The sequence below is a fragment of the Coregonus clupeaformis genome, chromosome 35 (assembly GCF_020615455.1).
Source record: "Coregonus clupeaformis isolate EN_2021a chromosome 35, ASM2061545v1, whole genome shotgun sequence".
NCBI classification, from domain to species: domain Eukaryota; kingdom Metazoa; phylum Chordata; class Actinopteri; order Salmoniformes; family Salmonidae; genus Coregonus; species Coregonus clupeaformis.
In genome coordinates, this window is record NC_059226.1 from 11,865,713 (window position 1) to 11,889,035 (window position 23,323).

Here is a 23,323-nt window from a genome sequence, read left to right on the forward strand (position 1 = left end):
CTGTCCCTTCCTGCCGTCCTCCCCTCCCCGACTTTCCTCTGTACTTGAAATAAATGCCTTCCCTTATTATCTCTATTCCACTGCTCCTGCCATCTCTGCACCATCACTGTATATATCAGTCTTTTTGCCTCTGCCTTGCTCAATTGAAACTTCAACATCAACATCCCCACTACTAAGTGCTTGTTTAGCCTGTTCATCTACTGCCTTGTTCCCCTCCACCCCCACATGGGCTGGGACCCAAGTAAATCTTATCTGAATACCCATCTGTTTAATCCTGCCATGGGGTTTGTAGCACCTCATAAAGCAGGTAGTGTCTGCTACGTGAGCTAAAGGACTGGAGACTCATTAACACTGCACATGAATCAGAGCAAATAACTACTCTGTCTTGTTTGACTTCCTCCACCCATTGCAAGGCCGTATATACAGCCAGATGATCTGTAATACGTTTCCTGACTTCCACACCACATTCCTGCACTACAAATGCTGACCCAGTACATCCTGTCCTTGGATCTTTTGAACCATCTGTGAAAATGGCCACAAAATCCTGATGCACAGTTTCCAGATGTCTCTTAAAGAAATCAGATGGATCAACACCCTCCCTATCTTTCTGTAGTCTCTCCAACACTTCTAGATCAACTACTGGAGGTGGGAGTAGCCATGGTGGATTTAAAGGAATAACTACCGTTGGACTAAACTCCCTTCCATACAGTTCCATCTCCTTCGCCTGGGTATTACCCACCCACCCAAAGTTTGTGTTCTGTCTGCTCATGTTCCCAGCATGCCTGTAAAATCCCTTTCGCAGGACAAGACAATAATTAATTGCCAGCTGCTGTCTCCTAATCTGCAATGGCATATCCCCCATCTCCACCTGTAATGCAGCCACTGGGGACGTCCGAAACGCCCCACTACATATTCTGAGTCCTTGCCCCTGTATGACATCTAGCCTTTCCAGTGAGGTCCGGGCTGCCGAACCATATGCTATACTGCCATAGTCTATTACAGATCAGCTCCTGCTCCTGCTCCTTCTCCTTCTCCTTCTCTTTCTTTTCTTCTTCTTCTTCTTCTTCTTCTTCTTCTTCTTCTTCTTCTTCTTCTTCTTCTTCTTCTTCTTCTTCTTCTTCTTCTTCTTCTTCTTCTTCTTCTTCTTCTTCTTCTATGATGTAATGGCGGTCCGCAAACCAACGTTAAAGGTGCATGCCACCACCTACTGTGCTGGAGTGTGTGGTCAATCACGGTTGACAACATTTCTAAATCCTCCTACCTAACTCAGTACTTATGAGAAAACAAAAAAGAGCCCTACTAACTTCTAATAGACCCTCCCCCATCCCAAAAATCCATTCCAAGCCCCCCCAACCCCGTCCAACCTCAATGACCCTACACTTCAATCTTTTTCTCTCTTCAACATACTTACAACAATATAACAACACATGCTCCACCGTTTCATCGACCATACACTCCAGACACAAACCATTCGCATTCTTGCCAACCAGATGTAATGACGAGTTCAATGTACAATGTCCTAAGCGCAATCAAGCAAACACCACCTTCCTTCCTAATCTGACCTTTGAATCTTGGTCAACCGACCTTTCTTTGGAGGGCATATAAATGCCGGCTCTTGTGCTCAGAGTCCCATCTCTTCGGCCACACATCTATCATAATGGAGATGATCTTACATTTGGCCTCACCTCTACCCAGTGTAACATTAATATCAATTATATCTCGTTTTCAAAGCTCTTTTGGCTAACTGGTCTACAATTTCATTCCCTTCCACACCCGAATGTGCTGGGACCCAGCAGAATCTCACTACTACACCCATTCTCTCAATTCTCCATAATAACATTAATACCTCCAAAAGTAGGTCACTCCTATTAGATTTACCAGATGATAAACTATTCAATACTGTTGTGGAAAATAACCACTATTCATTATTACAAATAAGGTCTTACAGAGTTTTTGTTACATCAAGAAATGACTTTATTAAAGTTTTCAACAAAGCCGATACCAGTCTGCAGAATGGCACCCCGTTCTCCCTTCCTCACGTCACATTGTATACCATCATCCCCAACTCTTCTAGCTCAAAATCCCTCCCTCTTCAGTTTCCCGCTCTTTATCACTCCACACCCACTTCCTTTGTCCCTGAGGACGGCTGAACTATTACTCCAACCAATCACTCGCTCCCCTGTCACACTCATGTTTAGTTTAAAAATGACAAGGCCCTAAATTCTTGAATCATACACAAACCTCACCCCCTCATGCTGTAATCAATCAAGAAGATACCAAGGAGACAAAGGTCTAGCCCAAACTCTATTCAACCCTGGTGCCGCTCCCTTCACTGTGTTTGAAGAGAGAGACAAAAGGCCACAAGCTAGTTTCAGTCTCTCATCAGATAAGACAGCCATGGATTTAAGTAAGAGCAAGCACTCTGACCCTAGGGCAGATTCCCTCTCTACTCACCCACACAGTGAAATTAAATGACCCAATACAATTCCTGGCACAGTAACAAAGAATTCTAACTTTATGCTCTTGATTAACCCAGTTCTACCGCATAGTTCATTAAACTCTACAGTTCATTTATAATAATTCACCACAATACAGACAGAGAATCTGAGCATACTATAATTCATTATTTTTTCATGATTTCCAATTGCAATCTTCTCTCAATTGCAACTCCCCAACGGGCTCGGGAGAGGTCAAGTCATGCATCCTCCAAACCAACGTGTCAGAGGAAACACAATTCAACTGACGACCGAAGTCAGCCTGCAGGCACCAAGCCCACCCAAGTAAAGCCCCCCCGGCCAAACCTTCCCCAATTGTGCGGCACCCTATCGGACTCCCGGTCATGACACAGCCTGGGATCGAACCCCGGTCTGTGGTGACGCCTCAAGCACTGTGATGCAGTGACTTAGACCACTGTGCCACTCGAGAGGCCAGACATACTATAATTCTAACAGGTTATACGTCCTCCACCCACTGGAGGGAACGTCTCCCTACTAATCATTTTTTTCTTATCTAGCCATGTGTTTCCGCATACTGTTCTGGTCCCAGTTTCCCAAAAGCATCTAAAGGCTAAATCTATCTTTAGAACCTTAAATAGAGCCCCACTGTGGAGGTGTCATTATAAACTCAGCAAAAAAAGAAATGTCCCTTTTTCAGGACCCTGTCTTTCAAAGATAATTCGTAAAATTCCAAATAACTTCACAGATCTTCATTGTAAAGGGTTTAAACACGGTTTCCCATACTTGTTCAATTAACCATAAACAATTAATGAACATGCACCTGTGGAACGGTCGTTAAGACACTAACAGCTTACAGACGGTAGGCAATTAAGGTCACAGTTATGAAAACTTAGGACACTAAAGAGAACTTTCTACTGACTCTGAAAAACACCAAAAGAAAGATGCCCAGGGTCCCTGCTCATCTGCGTGAACGTGCCTTAGGCATGCTGCAAGGAGGCATGAGGAATGCAGATCTGGCCAGGGCAATAAATTGCAATGTCCGTACTGTGAGACGCCTAAGACAGCGCTACAGGGAGACAGGACGGACAGCTGATCGTCCTCGCAGTGGCAGACCACGTGTAACAACACCTGCACAGGATCGGTACATTCGAACATCACACCTGTGGGACAGGTACAGGATGGCAACAACAACTGCTCGAGTTACACCAGGAATGCACAATCCCTCCATCAGTGCTCAGACTGTCCACAATAGGCTGAGAGAGGCTGGACTGAGGGCTTGTAGGCCTGTTGTAAGGCAGGTCCTCACCAGACATCACCGGCAACAACGTCGCCTATAGGCACAAACCCACCGTCGCTGGACCAGACAGGACTGGCAAAAAGTGCTCTTTACTGACAAGTTGCGGTTTTGTCTCACCAGGGGTGATGGTCGGATTCGCGTTTATCGTCGAAGGAATGAGCGTTACACCGAGGCCTGTACTCTGGAGTGGGATCGATTTGGAGGTGGAGGGTCCATCATGGTCTGGGGCGGTGTGTCACTGAGCTGGTTGTCATTGCAGGCAATCTCAACGCTGTGCGTTAAAGGGAAGACATCCTTCTCCCTCATGTGGTACCCTTCCTGCAGGCTCATCCTGACATGACCCTCCAGCATGACAATGCCACCAGCCATACTGCTCTTTCTGTGCATGATTTCCTGCAAGACAGGAATGTCAGTGTTCTGCCATGGCCAGTTAAGAGCCCGGATCTCAATCCCATTGAGCACGTCTGGGACCTGTTGGATCGAAGGGTGAGGGCTAGGGCCATTCCCCCAGAAATGTCCGGGAATTGCAGGTGCCTTGGTGGAAGAGTGGGGTAACATCTCACAGCAAGAACAGGCAAATCTGGTGCAGTCCATGAGGAGGAGATGCACTGCAGTACTTAATGCAGCTGGTGGCCACCTCAGATACTGACTGTTACTTTTGATTTTGACCCCCCCTTTGTTCAGGGACACACTATTCCATTTATTTTAGTCACATGTCTGTGGAACTTGTTCAGTTATGTCTCAGTTGTTGAATCTTGTTATGTTCATACAAATATTTACACATGTTAGGTTTGCTGAAAATAAATGCAGTTGACAGTGAGAGGACGTTTCTTTTTTTGCTGAGTTTACCTATAAAACCTACCATCAAACAAGGACATGGTTCCAATCGTTTTTCCACCATTCATTTTTCCCATAGGGAATTTTATGTAGAAACACTTTTTTTAAAAAGCTGTGTTTTTGGGTAGCCTTACCCTGGTGTGACGTTTTGATAACCATGTAAATCCCTCTCGGAAAAAATACTAATTAGCATCAAAGTAGACATCATGCGCTTCCCGAGTGGCGCAGCGGTCTAAGGCACTGCACTGCAGTGCTCGAGGCGTCACTACAGACCCTGGTTCGAACCCAGGCTGTATCACAGCCGGCCGTGACTGGGAGACCTATGAGGCAGCGTACAATTAGCCCGCGTCGTCCAGGTTAAAGGAGGGTTTGGCCGGCTGGGATTTCCTTGTCCCATCGCGCTCTAGAGACTCCTTGTGGTGGGCAGGGTGCCTGCAAGTTGACTTCGGTCGCCAGCTGGATGGTTTTTCCTCTGACACATTGGTGCTTCTGTGTGAAGCGAGCAGTGTTGCTTGGCATGGTCGTGTTTCAGAGGACGCATGGCTCTCGACCTTCACCTCTCCCAAGTCTGTAGGGGAGTGGCATCGATGGGACTAGACTGTAACTACCAATTGGATATCGAGAAAAAGGGTTAAAAGTAAATAAAATAATAATCATCTCCACTACTTGGCCATATCTTATCCTACACCAGGCCGGCAGCTTGGGACGATGGGACACTATCGTTCAACACACCTTATAACTCTTCTGCAGTAAAATCTCATACACCCAACTACTTCTCTGCAGCTGCCACCACAACATCTATTTTCTTTGATATACAGTACGTTCCATTTCTGCAATACAGTTGATAACTATGGCTATGGACGCTAACAAACCAACCTTACTGCAGCACATATTATTCCTATCACTCTCTACTTGCCTCGGCCTACTCACAGGAAGCCTCTTAGGATCCCTCGCACTGGACCCATCTTCCTCTACTACTCTCTTCACTGCCTCAGCATACAACACTTTCTGTACTGAACTGATCCTGGCAACCTCAACCTGCCTTTCTCTCACCGGACACTTCTGATCTCCAGCAACATGGGTACCCCTACAGTTAACACACAACTTTTTCCACCGATACTACACATTATTTTGTCTCATGCCCTCCTGCACACTTCTCACATTTAGGAGTCTCCCTCCTACTCACTGCTGCAACATGACAATAAGCTTGGTACCTAAAACACCGTAAAGGGTTTGGGACAAAAGCTCTCACCGGATAACTGACGCATCCTGACTTTACTTTGTCGAGTACAGACAGTGTCTTCTCTGTTTCACCATGCTCTCCACCAGGTCTGCGTCACACCAAACGGCGGGCATCATAGACACTGGGAATCTTCAATTTCAGTTGATCATCCTCAACAAAATTATGATAGGGAAATGCAGGCTTCAGACAATCTAAAATACATGTAATGATCTAAACCTTAGCCAGCTGGTGACTAAGCCTACACGACCCAACCCTAAAGATCCTTCAAAGTCAACTCTGATCTTATTTTAATGAATACACAAGATAAATATGTTTCTACTGGTGTCTTCGCCCAAGACATTAGTGACCATTGCCAAGTTGTTTGTGTTAGAGATGTGAGAATACACAAATCTAAGCCTTGTGTCATCACAAAGAGGAACTTAAAAAACTTAAGTGGACAGGCTTTTTAACATGATCTTTATTTGAGTGACCTTGATGGTATTTCAGCTATCCCTGAACCTAATTTAGCTTTGAGCATTTTTTCAGGTGTCTTCAATACTATGCATGCTCCCTTAAAAAAACTAAGGGTTAAAGGTAGGTCGAATACCTGGTACACTCCGGAATTATCAGAAGTCATTCATAAAAGAGATTATGCTTCGGTCAAGGCCAGGAACACAGGCTTAGGCCCAGAGTGGCAAGCTTTTAAGCAACTGAGGAATCATTGTGTAAGACAAATCAGAAAGGCTAAAATTTTTTGGATTGTAATGGGAACCCGGCTAAATTCTGGAAAACTGTAAAATCCCTGAAAGGTTCTACCTCCTCTCTGCCACAACAAATTAATTCAGACACTGGCCATCATTAATGCATTTAATCATTTAATTTTATTTCAGCAGGCCCTCTTTGAAATAACTTCAAAGTCTATTCACAATGATACTGGGCTGGATGCTGATAAGGGACACTTGTTGTTGTTATCAGGAAATATTCCAAAAGTATAGAAATCAATCAATCTATCAATAACAATTTCTTTATAAAGCATTTTTTACATCAGCAGATGTCACAAAGTGCTGAACAGAAACCCAGCCTAAAACCCCAAACAGCAAACGATGCAGATGTAGAAGCGCGGTGGCTAGGAAAAACTCCCTAGAAAGGCACAAACCTAGAGAACAACCAGGCTCTGAGGGGTGGCCGGTGCCCTTCTGCCTGTTCAAATCAAAATCAAATCAAATCAAATCAAATCAAATTTTATTGGTCACATGCGCCGAATACAACAGGTGCAGACATTGCAGTGAAATGCTTACTTACAGCCCTTAACCAACAGTGCATTTATTTTAAACAAAAAAAGTAAGAATAAAAACAACAACAACAAAAAAGTGTTGAGAAAAAAGAGCAGAAGTAAAATAAAGTGACAGTAGGGAGGCTATATATACAGTAAAATAAAGTGACAGTAGGGAGGCTATATATACAGGGGGTACCGTTGCAGAGTCAATGTGCGGGGGCACCGGCTAGTTGAGGTAGTTGAGGTAATATGTACATGTGGGTAGAGTTAAAGTGACTATGCATAAATACTTAACAGAGTAGCAGCAGCGTAAAAAGGATGGGGTGGGGGGGCAGTGCAAATAGTCCGGGTAGCCATGATTAGCTGTTCAGGAGTCTTATGGCTTGGGGGTAGAAGCTGTTGAGAAGTCTTTTGGACCTAGACTTGGCACTCCGGTACCGCTTGCCGTGCGGTATCAGAGAGAACAGTCTATGACTAGGGTGGCTGGAGTCTTTGACAATTTTGAGGGCCTTCCTCTGACACCGCCTGGTATAGAGGTCCTGGATGGCAGGGAGCTTTGCCCCAGTGATGTACTGGGCCGTACGCACTACCCTCTGTAGTGCCTTGCGGTCAGAGGCCAAGCAGTTGCCATACCAGGCGGTGATGCAACCAGTCAGGATGCTCTCGATGGTGCAGCTGTAGAATTTTTTTGAGGATCTGAGGACCCATGCCAAATCTTTTTAGTCTCCTGAGGGGGAATAGGCTTTGTCGTGCCCTCTTCACGACTGTCTTGGTGTGTTTGGACCATGATAGTTCGTTGGTGATGTGGACACCAAGGAACTTGAAGCTCTCAACCTGTTCCACTACAGCCCCGTCAATGAGAATGGGGGCGTGCTCAGTCCTCTTTTTTTTTCCTGTAGTCCACAATCATCTCCTTTGTCTTGGTCACGTTGAGGGAGAGGTTGTTGTCCTGGCACCACACGGCCAGATCTCTGACCTCCTCCCTATAGGCTGTCTCATCGTTGTCGGTGATCAGGCCTACCACTGTTGTGTCGTCGGCAAACTTAATGATGGTGTTGGAGTCGTGCCTGGCCATGCAGTCATGGGTGAACAGAGAGTACAGGAGGGGACTGAGCACGCACCCTGAGGGGCCCCCCGTGTTGAGGATCAGTGTGGCAGATGTGTTGTTACCTACCCTTACCACCTGGGGGCAGCCCGTCAGGAAGTCCAGGATCCAGTTGCAGAGGGAGGTGTTTAGTCCCAGGATCCTTAGCTTAGTGATGAGCTTAGAGGGGCACTATGGTGTTGAATGCTGAGCTGTAGTCAATGAATAGCATTCTCACGTAGGTGTTCCTCTTGTCCAGGTGGGAAAGGGCAGTGTGGAGTGCGATAGAGATTGCATCATCTGTGGATCTGTTGGGGCGGTATGCAAATTGGAGTGGGTCTAGGGTTTCTGGGATTATGCTGTTGATGTGAGCCATGACCAGTCTTTCAAAGCACTTCATGGCTACAGACGTCAGTGCTACGGGTCGGTAGTCATTTAGGCAGGTTATCTTAGAGTTCTTGGGCACGGCGACTATGGTGGTCTGCTTGAAACATGTTGGTATTACAGACTCAGTCTGTTCCGGGTGGAGATTATAACAGTACGTGGCCATTAAGGGCACATTTTTCTCCAAGATGTTAAAACGTTCATAGATGACCAGCAGGGTCAAATAATAATCACAGTGGTTGTAGAGGTTGCAACAGGTCAGTACATCAGGAGTAAATGTCACTTGGCTTTTCATTGCCGGGCATTTAGAGGTTGAAATAGCAGGTGCGGTAGAGAGAGAGAGTTGAAAACAGCAGGTTGAAAACAGCAGCACGACCAAGTGGACTGGGGACAGCAAGGAGTCATCAGGCCAGGTAGTCCTGAGGCATGGTCCTAGGGCTAAGGTCCTCCGGGATGGGAGGGAGAGAGAGAGAATTAGAGGGAGCATTCTTAAATTCACACAGGACACCGGATAAGACAGGAGAATAACACCAGATATAACAGACTGACCCTAGCCCCCCGGCACATAGACTATTGCAGCATAGATACTGGAGGCTGAGACAGGGGGGGGTCGGGAGACACTGTGCTGCCACTCCATAAGGGCGGGGATAGTAGTGATCTTAATTATCGCCCCATTTCAAGGCGTCCTTGTCTAGCAAACAAATATCTGCTCCTGTGGGAGGGAGGGTACTGGGCATAGAATTTGAATTTCTGTCTGTTAAATGTACACTGTATAACATCTATGCACCAAATGTGGAGGTGGAAAGAAGGGCGTTATTCGAGACACTGGGTCCACTGTGTAAAGAACATTGTGTCGTGTATTGAGATTATGACTGTTTTGGAGGAACAAGGAATGTTGTTTATGTTAGTATCAAGAGGGAATGTTTTAGGTGTAATACCACATACCACAGACAGGAGGTGGGTTGTAGACAGGGGAGACTGGTGATTGGCCAGAAGAGGGGGCATCATTGTTTATAAATAGGGGGGAAAACGACGGAGAGGGGAGAGCAAGCAGCCATTCTGAGGCATCGCTCTCCGGGTGTCATGTCACCTGTTACTCATGCTGAAGCTTGTGATCTGAATAAACCTTATGATCAACGTTCAGTATGAGCAGACTCTTTAATTGATGGTAACACCTACGATTGACGTATACTACAAATGGAGGCTCCGCTGAGATTTTGATTGCATCGTTGTTGGTCCCTTTCCTGGATTCGCGAGGTGACTACTGTCCAAGCCGGCTTTAAAGGTGAGAGATTACTCACAAAGAAATTTGGCCATTGGTTATCCCGCTGATTCATGAGAGGGCTTTGACGGTGTACAGTTAAAAGTACTTGGGTCGTGGTCAATGTGGGGTGTTGCTGTTGATTGGGAGTCTGATAACAAATATTCTAAATTTGGTTGATGTGTAAACGCTGTTTACAACAATGGATTGTACAAATGGATTGGAGAATAATGTTGGGATACGTATGCATTTTTAGGGCACCGTTAATCTGGAAAGACCTCAACACGGGGCGACTCACAGGAGTGGGCCAGAAATCCAGGTCTTAGTTAGACTGAGTCAGGTTGATTCCTTAAGCGGGAATTATGAAGTGAATGGTTGTAGCTATGTTATACTCCTCCTCTGGTCGACGGGAAATTGGTTGGGGGTAACCTCTTGATATGAGATTCATCTTTCAAGGCAGCATAAAGTTAGACGGGGAGAATTGGACGATTATTTATTTGGCAACGGTGCAGGATATTGATTTGTGTAGTAGGCTGCAGTTGGCTAGAGGCTGAAGCTAAGGCTGGATTGTTTTGGGCCACGTGGTACATCGTTGCTCAGGCTAATCTTTGTAAGGCTAAAGTGTGAATCATGCTATAGTGTACCTTAGGCTAAGCTAAATGCTAATGCTACAGGCTAATTGTGTTGTGTGCTACATGTTAACGTATCCTTAGAGATTCCGTTGCGACGGGTGAAAGTCTCTTAAACTTGTTTATGTGTTTGTAAGTCAGGTTATATGTTTTGTGAGCGCTGTTAAATGTTGTTTGACTATAAGGGGGAAATGGGAATTACAGCTGGACTGGTATTCTGTTTGGAGAGAGAGTAGAGAATCTTCCTTTCACGGTGAAAGTGTAGTGAGGAATGATATTTGCGCATGCGTTTAATTTTGCGACACTACAGTACCAAATGTGGGAGTTGGAGTTTATGGTACGAGATTAGGGAACGTTTTGTTTACGGCACCATGAGGGGATGCTGAGACTCAAGTGAGGTTAAAATGATATTTGCGCATGTGTGATTTTACGGGGCTAAAAACTACAACATGTGGTTATGTGCTAAGCCTACAAAGCACGGCATTATGGGTAAGGGTCATAGGTCCCATGTGGGGGGTTTTTGGGGAAAAATCTCTTAGGTGTTAAACGGCTGTTGTTCGAACGGGAAACTATTTGGCGATATGTAGTAAAGTTATAAATCAAATATATGTTGACGGAGTATAATTAATTAAATTAAAAGACGATTAAAATTAAATGAAATGTTTTGGAGCGATCTATGTAATAAATGATATTTACGCATGCGTGGATTTCTGTAAAACAACACATTGGTTAAACTGCAGGGGGAGACAGAGGAACACAGACGACGGAACAAATACGCATAAAGAGATTTTAACACGAATCTTATAAGTTTAAACGGCGGTGGGTTAAGATGAAACTTGTTTTGGGACCTATTGAATTTATAAATTAAATATATGATAATGGATTATAATGGATTGAATTAAATAATTAAATAACGGATTAAAATAATGTTTTTGAGCGATCTATTTAGTTCTGAGTTTAGTCTTAGAGTGAATAATGTAGAACGAATGAATATTGAATGGTTGGAAATACTCAGTGATGGCATTAACTACTAAAATGTGATTCTGTGTCTCTGTTTTTTCCTGTCATATGAGTGGAGCGATACGATACGACAGGAGAGAGGAGGGTTAACGTGTGACTGACGTGCGTCACGTGACAAGGTGTGACGAGGCAGAGTCAGACGAGAGGATCAGATCAGGCTAGTGCACAAAATCATCCTAACAAGATATGTGATGTTATGACAATTTTACATCGGCTTGGCAAATACTATTTCATTAAAAGTTGTATTTTGGTGGCTCTGTGTATCACTGGGGTTTGATTACAGATGTGTTGGGAATCCAGGATGGATTGAGGATTCTTCTGTAAATTTATGATAATTAGGGTTATAGAGCAAGGGGTTAAAGGCTTTGTTTATGGGTATTTTAGTCTGAAGATGACTAACTTGCATTTACTTGCAGTTGATGGGTTGTGGTAATATAGCCACCACTAATTGATAAATTGGTGACATAGAATATAGGAATAAAAGAATTGTTTTAAATTATTCATAATTTTTGATTGAGGTTTTAATTGTTTTTTTATTTTTAATTAAAATGGTTTTTGAATAAGGTATTTAATTGAATTTTTTTAATATTCATATTTTATTTAATTTGATTTTTTGGGGGGTTCTTAGGGTTATATTAATAATTTAAGGGGGGAAGTCATAGCCATAGGCTATACAGTCTAAAATAACATAGGTCACAATAAAGGAATATAAAGGGCTTGATATAGGGGAAAATTGATTAAAATAGTCATTTTTTAATCAAAGTAGGGTTAGAGTAGTGTTAGGAGAGACTAATGGCAGAAGTTAGTACACCTTTCTCACATATGGATTCAGCAGAAAGACATCATCCAGCAGGGTGATTATGGCATCAGAGATGAAGACGAATCACGAGCAGAAACGACGATGAAGATGAATTCAAAACTCCAGAAGGAAGGAAAACCGGGATGTCTGGGAACTTAAGGAGATGAGGATGATGAAGATGAGAGTGATTGAGAGAGGTCATGGGTGGATATGACTCTGTGATCAGAAGGAAGTTGGCAAGAGAGAAACGAAGAAGGGTACAACGAGATTTGATCTCTGATGGAAGTTGAAGATGAAGAAAGCGATGAAGATTTGGAGATTAAAGGTGCTTTATTTTCAAGAGGAGTTTGTCCTACAAGGACTGGCACAGAAGAAAAGTAAGAAGATGATGGAAGATGATATTTCGAGGACAGAACTTAGAAGAGAACCTTTTGAAGAATACTGATATGTCAACGACGAGAACAACAGGACGAAGAAAACTCAATCAAATACAACTTATAACTGGTGGTGGAGAAGAAGAAAATAAGTGTTGGTTATGAAGAATCAGAGTGAATCAAATCAACAATCACTGTTACAGCTTTAACTGAACAATATCAAAGGCAATTGTACCAGCCAAGGGGGGACCAGATGTTCCATATCGACCGCCAGTTTCTGGACAGACACAGAATTGGAGAGGGAGAAGAACAAAGAAGAAGGAGGAATATTTCAGCTACACTTTCAGCAACTTTCAGAAGACTGGTATAATTATGGACAGATTGGGTACTTTACCTGTTCATGCAACAAGTTAGGAGGAAGAACAGAGAACATTTTTAAGGAAGATACAGGGGCAATTCAAGATCACCTGTTAGTGTCTAGAGGAGATCCGGAAGGGGGGTGCATTGCTGAGAGCCTCGATTAGAGGAGAAGAGAAAATAGCCAACAATTGAAGTAAAAACAACCGACCATTAGAAGTGATAGTGAATAGGGGAAAAACTTATCTGGGTTCAGCCTAAAGAGGTTATCCATATCCACTCTGTAAAATAAACTAATTAGGTTAGGATAGGGATTTGAGGTAGTAAAACAGTTTACTCTTCGGGAATCAATTGAGCTCTGCTATAGAAGTCAAATAGGAATTACAATAGACATACTAATATTAGGACAATATATCAAGGATATTGTGGGAAGAGATGCATGGTGTAAATTGAAGTGTTCAATCAGAGGCACACTAGACGACTGACTGTCTGGTAGAATATTTTAAGAAGTAGGGTTTTTGGGAATCATTTGCTTAAAAGATAATATCATAGGAAGGATGATAATGTATTAGATTGCCTGTTAGACAATCTGTCTGGGAAAAAAACTTAATAGGGGTGACTGTTATTTTGGGTTACATTCTTACATTAAGAGATTTGAGGTTAGGCTAAAAGGTGTTTAGTCGTTTTGCCAAGTCTGTGTAAAGGAGTCAGGAGCAGGTGGGGAATTCCCAATCACGTATTCTAAAAATTGGTGGGGAAGGAATTTTGTCAATAAATCAGTGGAAAAAGGTTTGTTTAAAGGGTAGGAGAAGATTAGATTAAAATAAGTTAGGAGAACTAGGGGTGAAGGAACTCTGAGACAGTGAGCTAAGTTCAAAGTTAGTAGTAAGAGAGAGAGAGAACAGTAATGAATGACACTTTAGAATAGGAAGATCAAGGTAATTGTGGGTACTTTTTGTTATAATCAAAAGGTTTAAAGTTTAGAGGTAGAACTGAAAGGGGGAAAAAGTGACACTAATGGTGATGGATGGAAGTACAAGTAAAGAGTTCAGAGCTTTGGGATGAGGTAGTAACAATAATGACATCACCACGTGAGTCTATTAAAACAACAGTGAGAAGTAATTTAACTCTTTCAACATTGATAGTTATTAAAGCCATAAATATAGCGCATTTGATTATAAGGGTCCAGCATCAATTATAGGGGGAAAATACTGTTATTAGAGTTAGGATAATAATAATAATAATATGCCATTTAGGATGATGACGTTTCTTTCACAGAGAGAGAGAGATAATTAGGGAGAATAAGTATTGTTAGCAGGATCAGAAGTAGAAGCTGTTGCACTTAGTCAAATAAGGGATTATTTTGTGTAAGGTTACAGATAAAGATCAGGGAGAATATGTGTACTTATCTAGTGAAAGCATAGAAATTTGTTCCGGTTAAGAATTATGGGTTAAAGGGCTATGTAATTTATAAGGTGATGCTTATAATGGAAGATTTGAAGTCTGTAAAACTTTCTACAGTCACAGAGGGAGTTAAGGATAAGTTTATTACAGTAGTCACTCCAACAGGGAATAATCGAATAGGATGTTGGTAGTTTCCCACTAGAGGGAATTAAGGGTTTTAATTCATCAACTAAATCAACAACGTTAATGGTAACTTTGGGAAGGGATTAATGATACGATGGTAATAGCAAATGTAGGAAGGATGACAACAACTTTTCTGAAATTAAAGGAGGCAGCAAGAGAGACTCAGGGGTTTAGGTTACTGACGAATAGGGTTAAAAAAGCAGAGCAGATAGTAGTAGAGAGCAATATAGATTAATCTGAAATGGAGAAGAGAGATTCATCATGGAAGCTGCAGGATGAGGTCTTTTGATTTTGATGACAGAGGGGGGGGGCATCTGATCAGTGCTGCTCGTTCCTCTGTTGTGAAAATTAGAGATAGATTAACTCATTCTGTAAGAATCAGTGAGGAATCTTGAGGGTTGATGTCTGTTGGGGATGCCAGCCCAAGACCTGTTGGACGGTTGCGCAGCCTCTAGTGGGTCTGGGTCAGGGTTATGCTTTGTCATGACTGTGGTATCGGCAACAGTCATTGACAGATAAAATAATGTAGTTGTCAGAACAGTAGGGTTTAAGTGTTCTGGGGTAAAGGGATTACCCTATGGGAATTGTTAGATGGAAAGTAAGGTCAGGTAACAGTGGAAACCTGAAGTATTCAGGTGAAACATTGAGGGCTAAAAGTTATTGTTGTTATAATAAAACATATGAGGTAAGGGGTATGTTTATGGGAATATCAGAGGGTGATGAGTATAGTATAACTTTGGATAAGTATGACTTTAAGGGTAGTAATGACAAATAATAGGTTACTTTTTATGTACCAGGTAGTAGAAAAGCAGGACTTTGATGGTTAAACGATTAGCTTTGACTGACAGTGTGACTATGGGAATTTTAGAGATATTTGGTGGGTTTGTGATGATAGAGTACATTCTGACCCTATGGAGATTTGAGAGGATTTGGTTGCAAGATCAGTTAGGCCAGTAGGGGCAGTGATGGGTCAGATTTTAGTTTCAGCTTTGATAACACTGTGTGATGTTGGTACTGACTTTTGAGAAAGTTATGAGATTGAGATAGGTTGGAGAAGTGGTGCCTGGAGACAACACTCAGATGCCGGTGATGACTGTTCCTGATCTGGATAAAGATGGACAAGTGGAACTGATGGATAAATATCCTTTTTGATTATTTGATCATTGTATTTTTATTGTTTCAAGGAAAACATTTTGTAGGCTGATTTTAATATGATTTTATAATGATTTTATGAATCAAGGGGGGATAGGTTAATGTGATTCATACATCATTGATATGTCATTTTTTATATTCTTAAATTGATGTTGAGGTTTAATTTGAAAAAGTTGTTTTGCAAAAGATACTGTTTGGTCGTTTCTTTTCTTTTCATTCCAGAAGCATTTGGGGGAACATGTGAAACAAAGACAATATGAAGGGACAATATGAATGGAGGAGATGAAACAAGGACGGTGTGGCTGATTTCATCATCAACAAGTCCATTGGAGGAGGAGAATACGGAGGAGATGAAGTGTAGTGGACTACATTCCAGTGTCTGCAATGAAATATAGACATATTTGATGTGTAATACATAATTGTGTCATATTCTTAGGTATTGATTTTAGTAGAATGATGTTTGATGTTATTGAATGCAGATGAGGATCTTAGATGCTTTTGTTTATTTCGATGGGGGTTAGGGAAAGGACGTTTAGGCAGGGAGAGATTCCTTTTCAAGTCCTATGGGTTGACCAGCTTGAGAGTGGATGTTTCTGGATAGGATTTTGTTTGCAGGGGAAACATGTGTATTTAATGGCATCATAGTTTCAAATGTCTTTACATGATTTATGAGTTTATCTGGAGTACCGCGGTGGTTGCCTGGGGCAGAGGGACCGTGAGAGAATTTTACTGTCTTGATTGATGGATGGATGGATTTGGAACAAAGGTTGCCGGACAGGTTTTTCGCTCTCACACTCCATAAAGATTTATTCATAATTCATAGTAATGTGTTCACACTTCATAAACAGTTTATTCATAATTCATAGTAATGTGTTCACACTTCATAAACAGTTATTCATATTTCATAGAAAGATATTTACACTCTAGAGGAGAATGGTTTGGTTTAAGGTTAAAGATACTCAATAAGATAAGTTGTTACTAGTCATAATCCTATTCTGTTTGGTTTCGAGACGTTTAGTTCGTCTCGAAGGGGGGAATATGTCGTGTATTGAGATTATGACTGTTTTGGAGGAACAAGGAATGTTGTTTATGTTAGTATCAAGAGGGAATGTTTTAGGTGTAATACCACATACCACAGACAGGAGGTGGGTTGTAGACAGGGGAGACTGGTGATTGGCCAGAAGAGGGGGCATCATTGTTTATAAATAGGGGGGAAAACGACGGAGAGGGGAGAGCAAGCAGCCATTCTGAGGCATCGCTCTCCGGGTGTCATGTCACCTGTTACTCATGCTGAAGCTTGTGATCTGAATAAACCTTATGATCAACGTTCAGTATGAGCAGACTCTTTAATTGATGGTAACACCTACGATTGACGTATACTACAATTGCATCATGGTGGGCGACATTAATGTTTGGTGTGACCAGATGTACACCACGGTGAGCTCACATTTCAGGTGGGACGAGTCCAGGACCACCCTGCTGAACGTGATGGCCACAAAGGGCCTGGTTGATGTGTGGAGGGAGAGGAATCCTGGCAAGAGGGAGTACTCCAGGCGGCAGGTCGTCATGGGAAAGATGCGCCAGAGCCGAATCGACCTGTGCCACGCAACGAGGGAGACGACACGCTACTTGAAAAAGTGCTGGCATGGTGTGTGGAATAGGTATGGGAGGAGGAAGAAGGGGATCCTACCAAAAGAATCCAGGTCATGTGACAAGATGGTGTAATGAACACACAGCTGTGCGAATCACCTCAAGATAAAAACGTAATATTTAATATCAGCAAGTTAGACTAAATATTAGCACTTCATATACTCGTGGGTAATAACATTCAATCTGGATAATAACACAAAATAAATCATAAGGCTAGAGAAATGTATCGACAAATATTACAACAACAAGCAACACTCAAACATGATGGAGAGAAAACGCGACTCCTCGACGGATACAGATGATTTATGCTTTTCACCACTGGGACTGGTAAGTGTGGAAAGCAATCTGTTGAAGTCGATAAATGACAAACTGGGCATACTAGAGTTGGTCAGTAAGGATGTAAAGGAGTTGAAGGCGAGTCTTGAAATGAGTGACGAAAAAGCTGCGATAATGGAGAAAGCTAAAAGGGACAATCACTAAGATAGAAACGGACGTTAAAAAGGAGAACAACTTTCTGAGAGAAGCCTTACTAGACATACAGACTAGATCGATGAGAGAAAATCTAGTACTTACGGGTATCCAAGAAAAAGAAGGAGAGGTTACCGAGAAAATAGTGGACTTCTTTCTTACGGCACTTCAAATCCCACTCGATGCTGTCGATAAAATCCAACTCGAACATGTACACTGTTTCGGACAAAGAGGACAGAGATATGAGCGTCCAATCATTGCCAAATGTACTTTCTTTAAGGATAAAGTAATGGTTAAAAGCCTAGGTAAAAGACTTGCTGGCACGAGAAAAGGCATGAATGATCAGTTCCCGCGGGAGATTGCAGAATGGCGCAAAGTTCTGTACCCAATCTTCAAGGAAAATAGATTAAAAGGGAAGCGTGTTGCTCTCGTAGTCGATAAACTGTATATTGACAACCAAATGTTCCGCGACACAAGGACTACTCCATGGTTATTCTGAAAGTTCTAATAGAGGAGTTGAATAATGGAACATCCAATACTAGCCATGGTAGAGATTGTAATAATAAAACACATTTATAGTATTTATAGTATTCTATAAAGGGACAAGGCGGCATTACAAGAAAGGATAACGAGCTAAATACTACATCTTCAAACATAACTCATTAGAACACAAAAGTACTCAATCAACATAGTGGAGATAAAAACACAGAAAACAGAAGACATAGAAGGCACAGTATGTGGGTATGTGTGGCAGTATTGTGATGGAAGGTGTGGTGTGTGTTTTTGTGTTTGAAAAAGTGTGGCGTTAAGTGAGTGAGAAAGGAAATGATTGCATATCCCAGAACCAACGTGTGTCTGTGAGCAGGGGTTGTGAGAGAGACCTTTCAATTTTGGGCAGATGAGGGATATACATTTTAAAATAAAGTATACATTGAATTTATATTTTATTGTCCTATCATGATGGAACGGTCCCCAACCCATATCCTAGACACCCACCTGAGCGACCCATACACAAAAGAGAAGTCCCCATCTGTATTATGGCCCTGTAAGTTGCCTATATGCAGCCAAAACAGAGAGATAAATGCGGTCAGAGACCTACTAGAGCAGCAACACCCCCTCAAGATTCTGAGCCTGCCTGGCAGGGTTGGTCCTACAAAGCCAGAGCCCCCTGATTGGAGAGCATAATATACATATAAATTCTCAAAGCTGCTAATGAGAACCTTGACGACCTTGTACCTAGCCGGTGGGAATTCCGGTGGGGTACCCCCACCCAGGTAGTGGCAGTGCTGGCAACATTGGCTGCAGTAACCCATGGGGAGGGGGTCACACTGGGACAATCAGAGAGGGGGCATATTATTGTGGCCCTAGTGGCACAAAATAATCAAAGGTCTGACTGCACGGAGATGCTTGGGACAATGGGTACAACGGAGGACCAGAGTGTTTGTGTTTCAGGGGAAGAGGGTGGATCTGATCTCCATCACCTAGGACTTGACATAGGTTAATCAAATCTCAAAATGTTGTCAATTTTTGCTAAATCTTGCATGCTTTCTCAAACAGCTGTAAATGTATATGCATTCATAAATCAGGTCCTTTCTTGAGTTGGTCTCTGGGATTGTCACGGATTCTGCCGAGGCTGCCCTTCCTCGTTGCTTGGGCAGGCTTCGGCGTTCGTCGTCACCGGAGAACTACCTGCTGCCGATCTATGTTCTATGTTTCTATGTTCTACCTGTTGTTGTCTGATTGTTTCACACCTGTTTCCCATCTTGTAATTACTCCGTCCCTATTTAACCCTGTGGCTCCGATTGTGCTCTGTGCGTGTTTTTTTTTCTTTTTCGGGTGTCGTTAGTGAGCGGGTTTGTTCCTCCCTGCGTGGAGGTTTTCTTGTTTCTTTACATGTTCAGTAAAGTTACGTTTTCATTGAGTTCTGTGTCCTGCGCCTGCCTTCGTCTACCGCATTTCACTGACACCATTACAGGGATGTAACAACAATTGAGCAACTGAGCTTATGGTTGATTGTGGAGGAAAGGGGTTGAGTGTGTAAGAGTATGTGCGTGTGTGTGTGTGTGTGTGTGTGTGTGTGTGTGTGTGTGTGTGTGTGTGTGTGTGTGTGTGTGTGTATGTGTGTGTGTGTATCCCACATCTGTTGCAAGGGGGTAAGGATGTTAGGGAGAATATAGGATGAAACATAATAATGATTTACTAAAATAATAATTGCTTGACAAAAATGTAATGTAATGCAATGGCAATCCGGGTTATAGGTAATAATCCGTCGCATGAACTGCCAACATTATCATGCATATTAATTAATAATGATGGAAATTAAGATATGCAAGATATTTGAATAGATATATATTTTTAATAGCTATATATATATATATATATATATATATATATATATATATATATATAGCAAATTGAGGTGAGAGCATTGGAAATGCTTTTGGCGGTTGACCTGCTTCTGTTTTGTGGGTGGCACTGTGTGCTGTTTTCGAAGGATGGGTCCTGGCCTCTCGGGGGGCCTAGGGATCCGAGGGGATGGGGGTGGTCTGCCAATCACTGGGATGACAACCCAACTTGGGTTGGGGAGGGGCTTTAGCGGGGGGAATAGTGGAGAACAATTCGAGGGTTAATCAGTAGCAATGCAAATATCATGGTACAGCTTTATGGACACTTAATCACTATGGTACTTTGTACTGGTAAATTTACAAACATGATAAATAGATTTGAAACTTGTATCTCATTATGGTAAGTGGTGAAATAAGTATAGCTGTCACGCCCTGGCTCTGGGGACTCTCGTATGTTGAGCCAGGGTGTTTATTTTGTTTAGGTTCTAGTCGTTGTCTATCTATGTTGGCCTGAGTGACTCCCAATCAGAGGCAACGAGTGTCAGCTGGTTGTCTCTGATTGGGAGCCATATTTAACTGTCTGTCTTTCACTTTGTGTTTGTGGTTTCTTGTTCTGATTTGGTTTGTGTTATACTGTAGACGTCACGTTATCGTTGTTGTTTTGATCGTGTGATCATTCTAAATAAATATATAATGTTCGCATTCAACGCTGCGCCTTGGTCTCTCCCTGACGATCGTGACAGAAGAAACCACCAAAACCAGACCAAGCAGCGTGTCCAGGAGCCATCGCTAGCAGATCTCCGTGGCAACCTCGACTGGGTCAAGCCTAGTGAGGAGCAGAGAGGGTGGACTTGGGACCAGTTGAGGAAGAGCTTCGACTGGGTCAAGCCCATTGAGGAGCTGAATGGCGGGAGTTGGAGACAGAGGAGCGAGAGTTGGGCGAGAACGATGGAGGCCTGGCCCACGGGGAGGAGAGACCCCCAGAAAATTTTTAGGGGGGGGCTCACGACGTCGGGGCAGCAGGAGGCCGCGATAGAGCGGTCCAGCGGGTTGGCAGAGGAGGCCGCCAGGTTACGGGAGTCACTGGTCACCAGGGGGAAGGAGGTTGTAGAGGCACGGCGAGAGGTACTGGCGTGTGTTGCCAGTCCGGTCCGGCCTGTTCCTGATCCCCACGTAGGGCCAGTGGTGTGTGTTCCCAGTACGGTCCGGCCTGTTCCTGCCACTCCCACCAAGTCAGTGGTGCGTTTCGTCAGCCCGGCGCGGCCCGTTCCTGCTCCCCGCACCAAGTCAGTGGTGCGCGTCGTCAGCCCGGTCCGGCCCATTCCTGCTCCCCGCACCAAGTCAGTGGTGCGCGTCGTCAGCCCGGTCCGGCCCATTCCTGCTCCCCGCACCAAGAGAGGGGTGAGCTTCGTCAGCCCGGTCCGACCCATTCCTGCTCCCCGCACCAAGGCAGTGGTGCGCTTCGTCAGCCCGGCTCGGCCCGTTCCTGCTCCCCGCACCAAGTCAGTGGTATGCTTCGTCAGTCCAGCACAACCCGTGCCTGGGTCATGTCCGGAGCCGGATCCGCCGCCGAGGCGGAGTGCCCACCCGGTCCCTCCCCTGTTGTGGTTGGTTGGCGCGGTCGGAGTCCGCGCCTTTGGGGGGGGGTACTGTCACGCCCTGGCTCTGGGGACTCTCGTATGTTGAGCCAGGGTGTTTATTTTGTTTAGGTTCTAGTCGTTGTCTATCTATGTTGGCCTGAGTGACTCCCAATCAGAGGCAACGAGTGTCAGCTGGTTGTCTCTGATTGGGAGCCATATTTAACTGTCTGTCTTTCACTTTGTGTTTGTGGTTTCTTGTTCTGATTTGGTTTGTGTTATACTGTAGACGTCACGTTATCGTTGTTGTTTTGATCGTGTGATCATTCTAAATAAATATATAATGTTCGCATTCAACGCTGCGCCTTGGTCTCTCCCTGACGATCGTGACAATAGCCAGTTATACAATATATATAATAAATTATCAACCCTGCAAGCAATTCAAGACTCTATTATTATGGTGGGAGATTATAATACTGTTTTAAACAGCTCAATTGACCGTAATGGAAATCACACTACAAACTATCACTGTCATGCTCTTAAGGAAATCATGAATGTCATGGATACATTAGAACTAGTGGATATATGGAGGCTTAAATATCCTGACCTAGTGAGATATACATGGCGGAGACTCAATCAAGCTTGTCGTCTTGACTTATTTTTTATGTCATTCTCGTTGGCACCAAAAGTTAAAAGACTGTTGATAGGGGACAGAATGCGGTCGGACCATCGTATAATTGGCATATACATTACTCTTACTGAATTTCCTCGTGGGCGAGGAGATAGCAATAAAAACTAATATATAGGCTCAGAATAAATTAGAGGAAAAAAAATAAATAAATGGAGAAACGTATTCAAAAACGATCAAGTGTAATATATTATAAAAATAAGGCAACCTGGATGGAATATTGGGACAAATGCACACAATTATTTTTGAATCTTCCACATAGAAATGCTACCAAAAAGACAAATGACGGAGTCACCCATGATTCACCAAGTGATATTTTGAAGGAGGAAGCAAAGTACTTTAAGCATATGTTTTCATTTCATTCGCCTCCATCTCCTCTAACTGAAGGTAATTGTAGGGATTTTTTTCTATTGATAATGTAAAATTAACAGCCATACAGAAAAACTAATATGAAGGTGAAATTATAGAGGAGGAACTTCTGGATGCAATTAAAGACTTTAAGTCCGGGAAAACTCAAGGGTTGGATGGCATACCAGTTGAGGTATACCAAACCTTTTTTGATATACTCAGAAGACCGTTATTAGCATGTTTTAACCACTCCTATGTAAATGGTAGATTATCAGACTCTCAAGAAGAAGGTGTGATTTAATTATTACTGAAACAGGATACAAGTGGGAAATATAAAGATACAGTCCATTAAAAAAATTGGAGACCCCTTACACTTCAGTGTTGTGATACAAAAATTCTAGCAAAATGTATAGTGCATAGAATTATAAAGGTATTGTCAGACATTATTCATTCTAATCAGACAGGTTTTTTTACATGGACGATACATTGGAGATAATATAAGGCAAGTACTG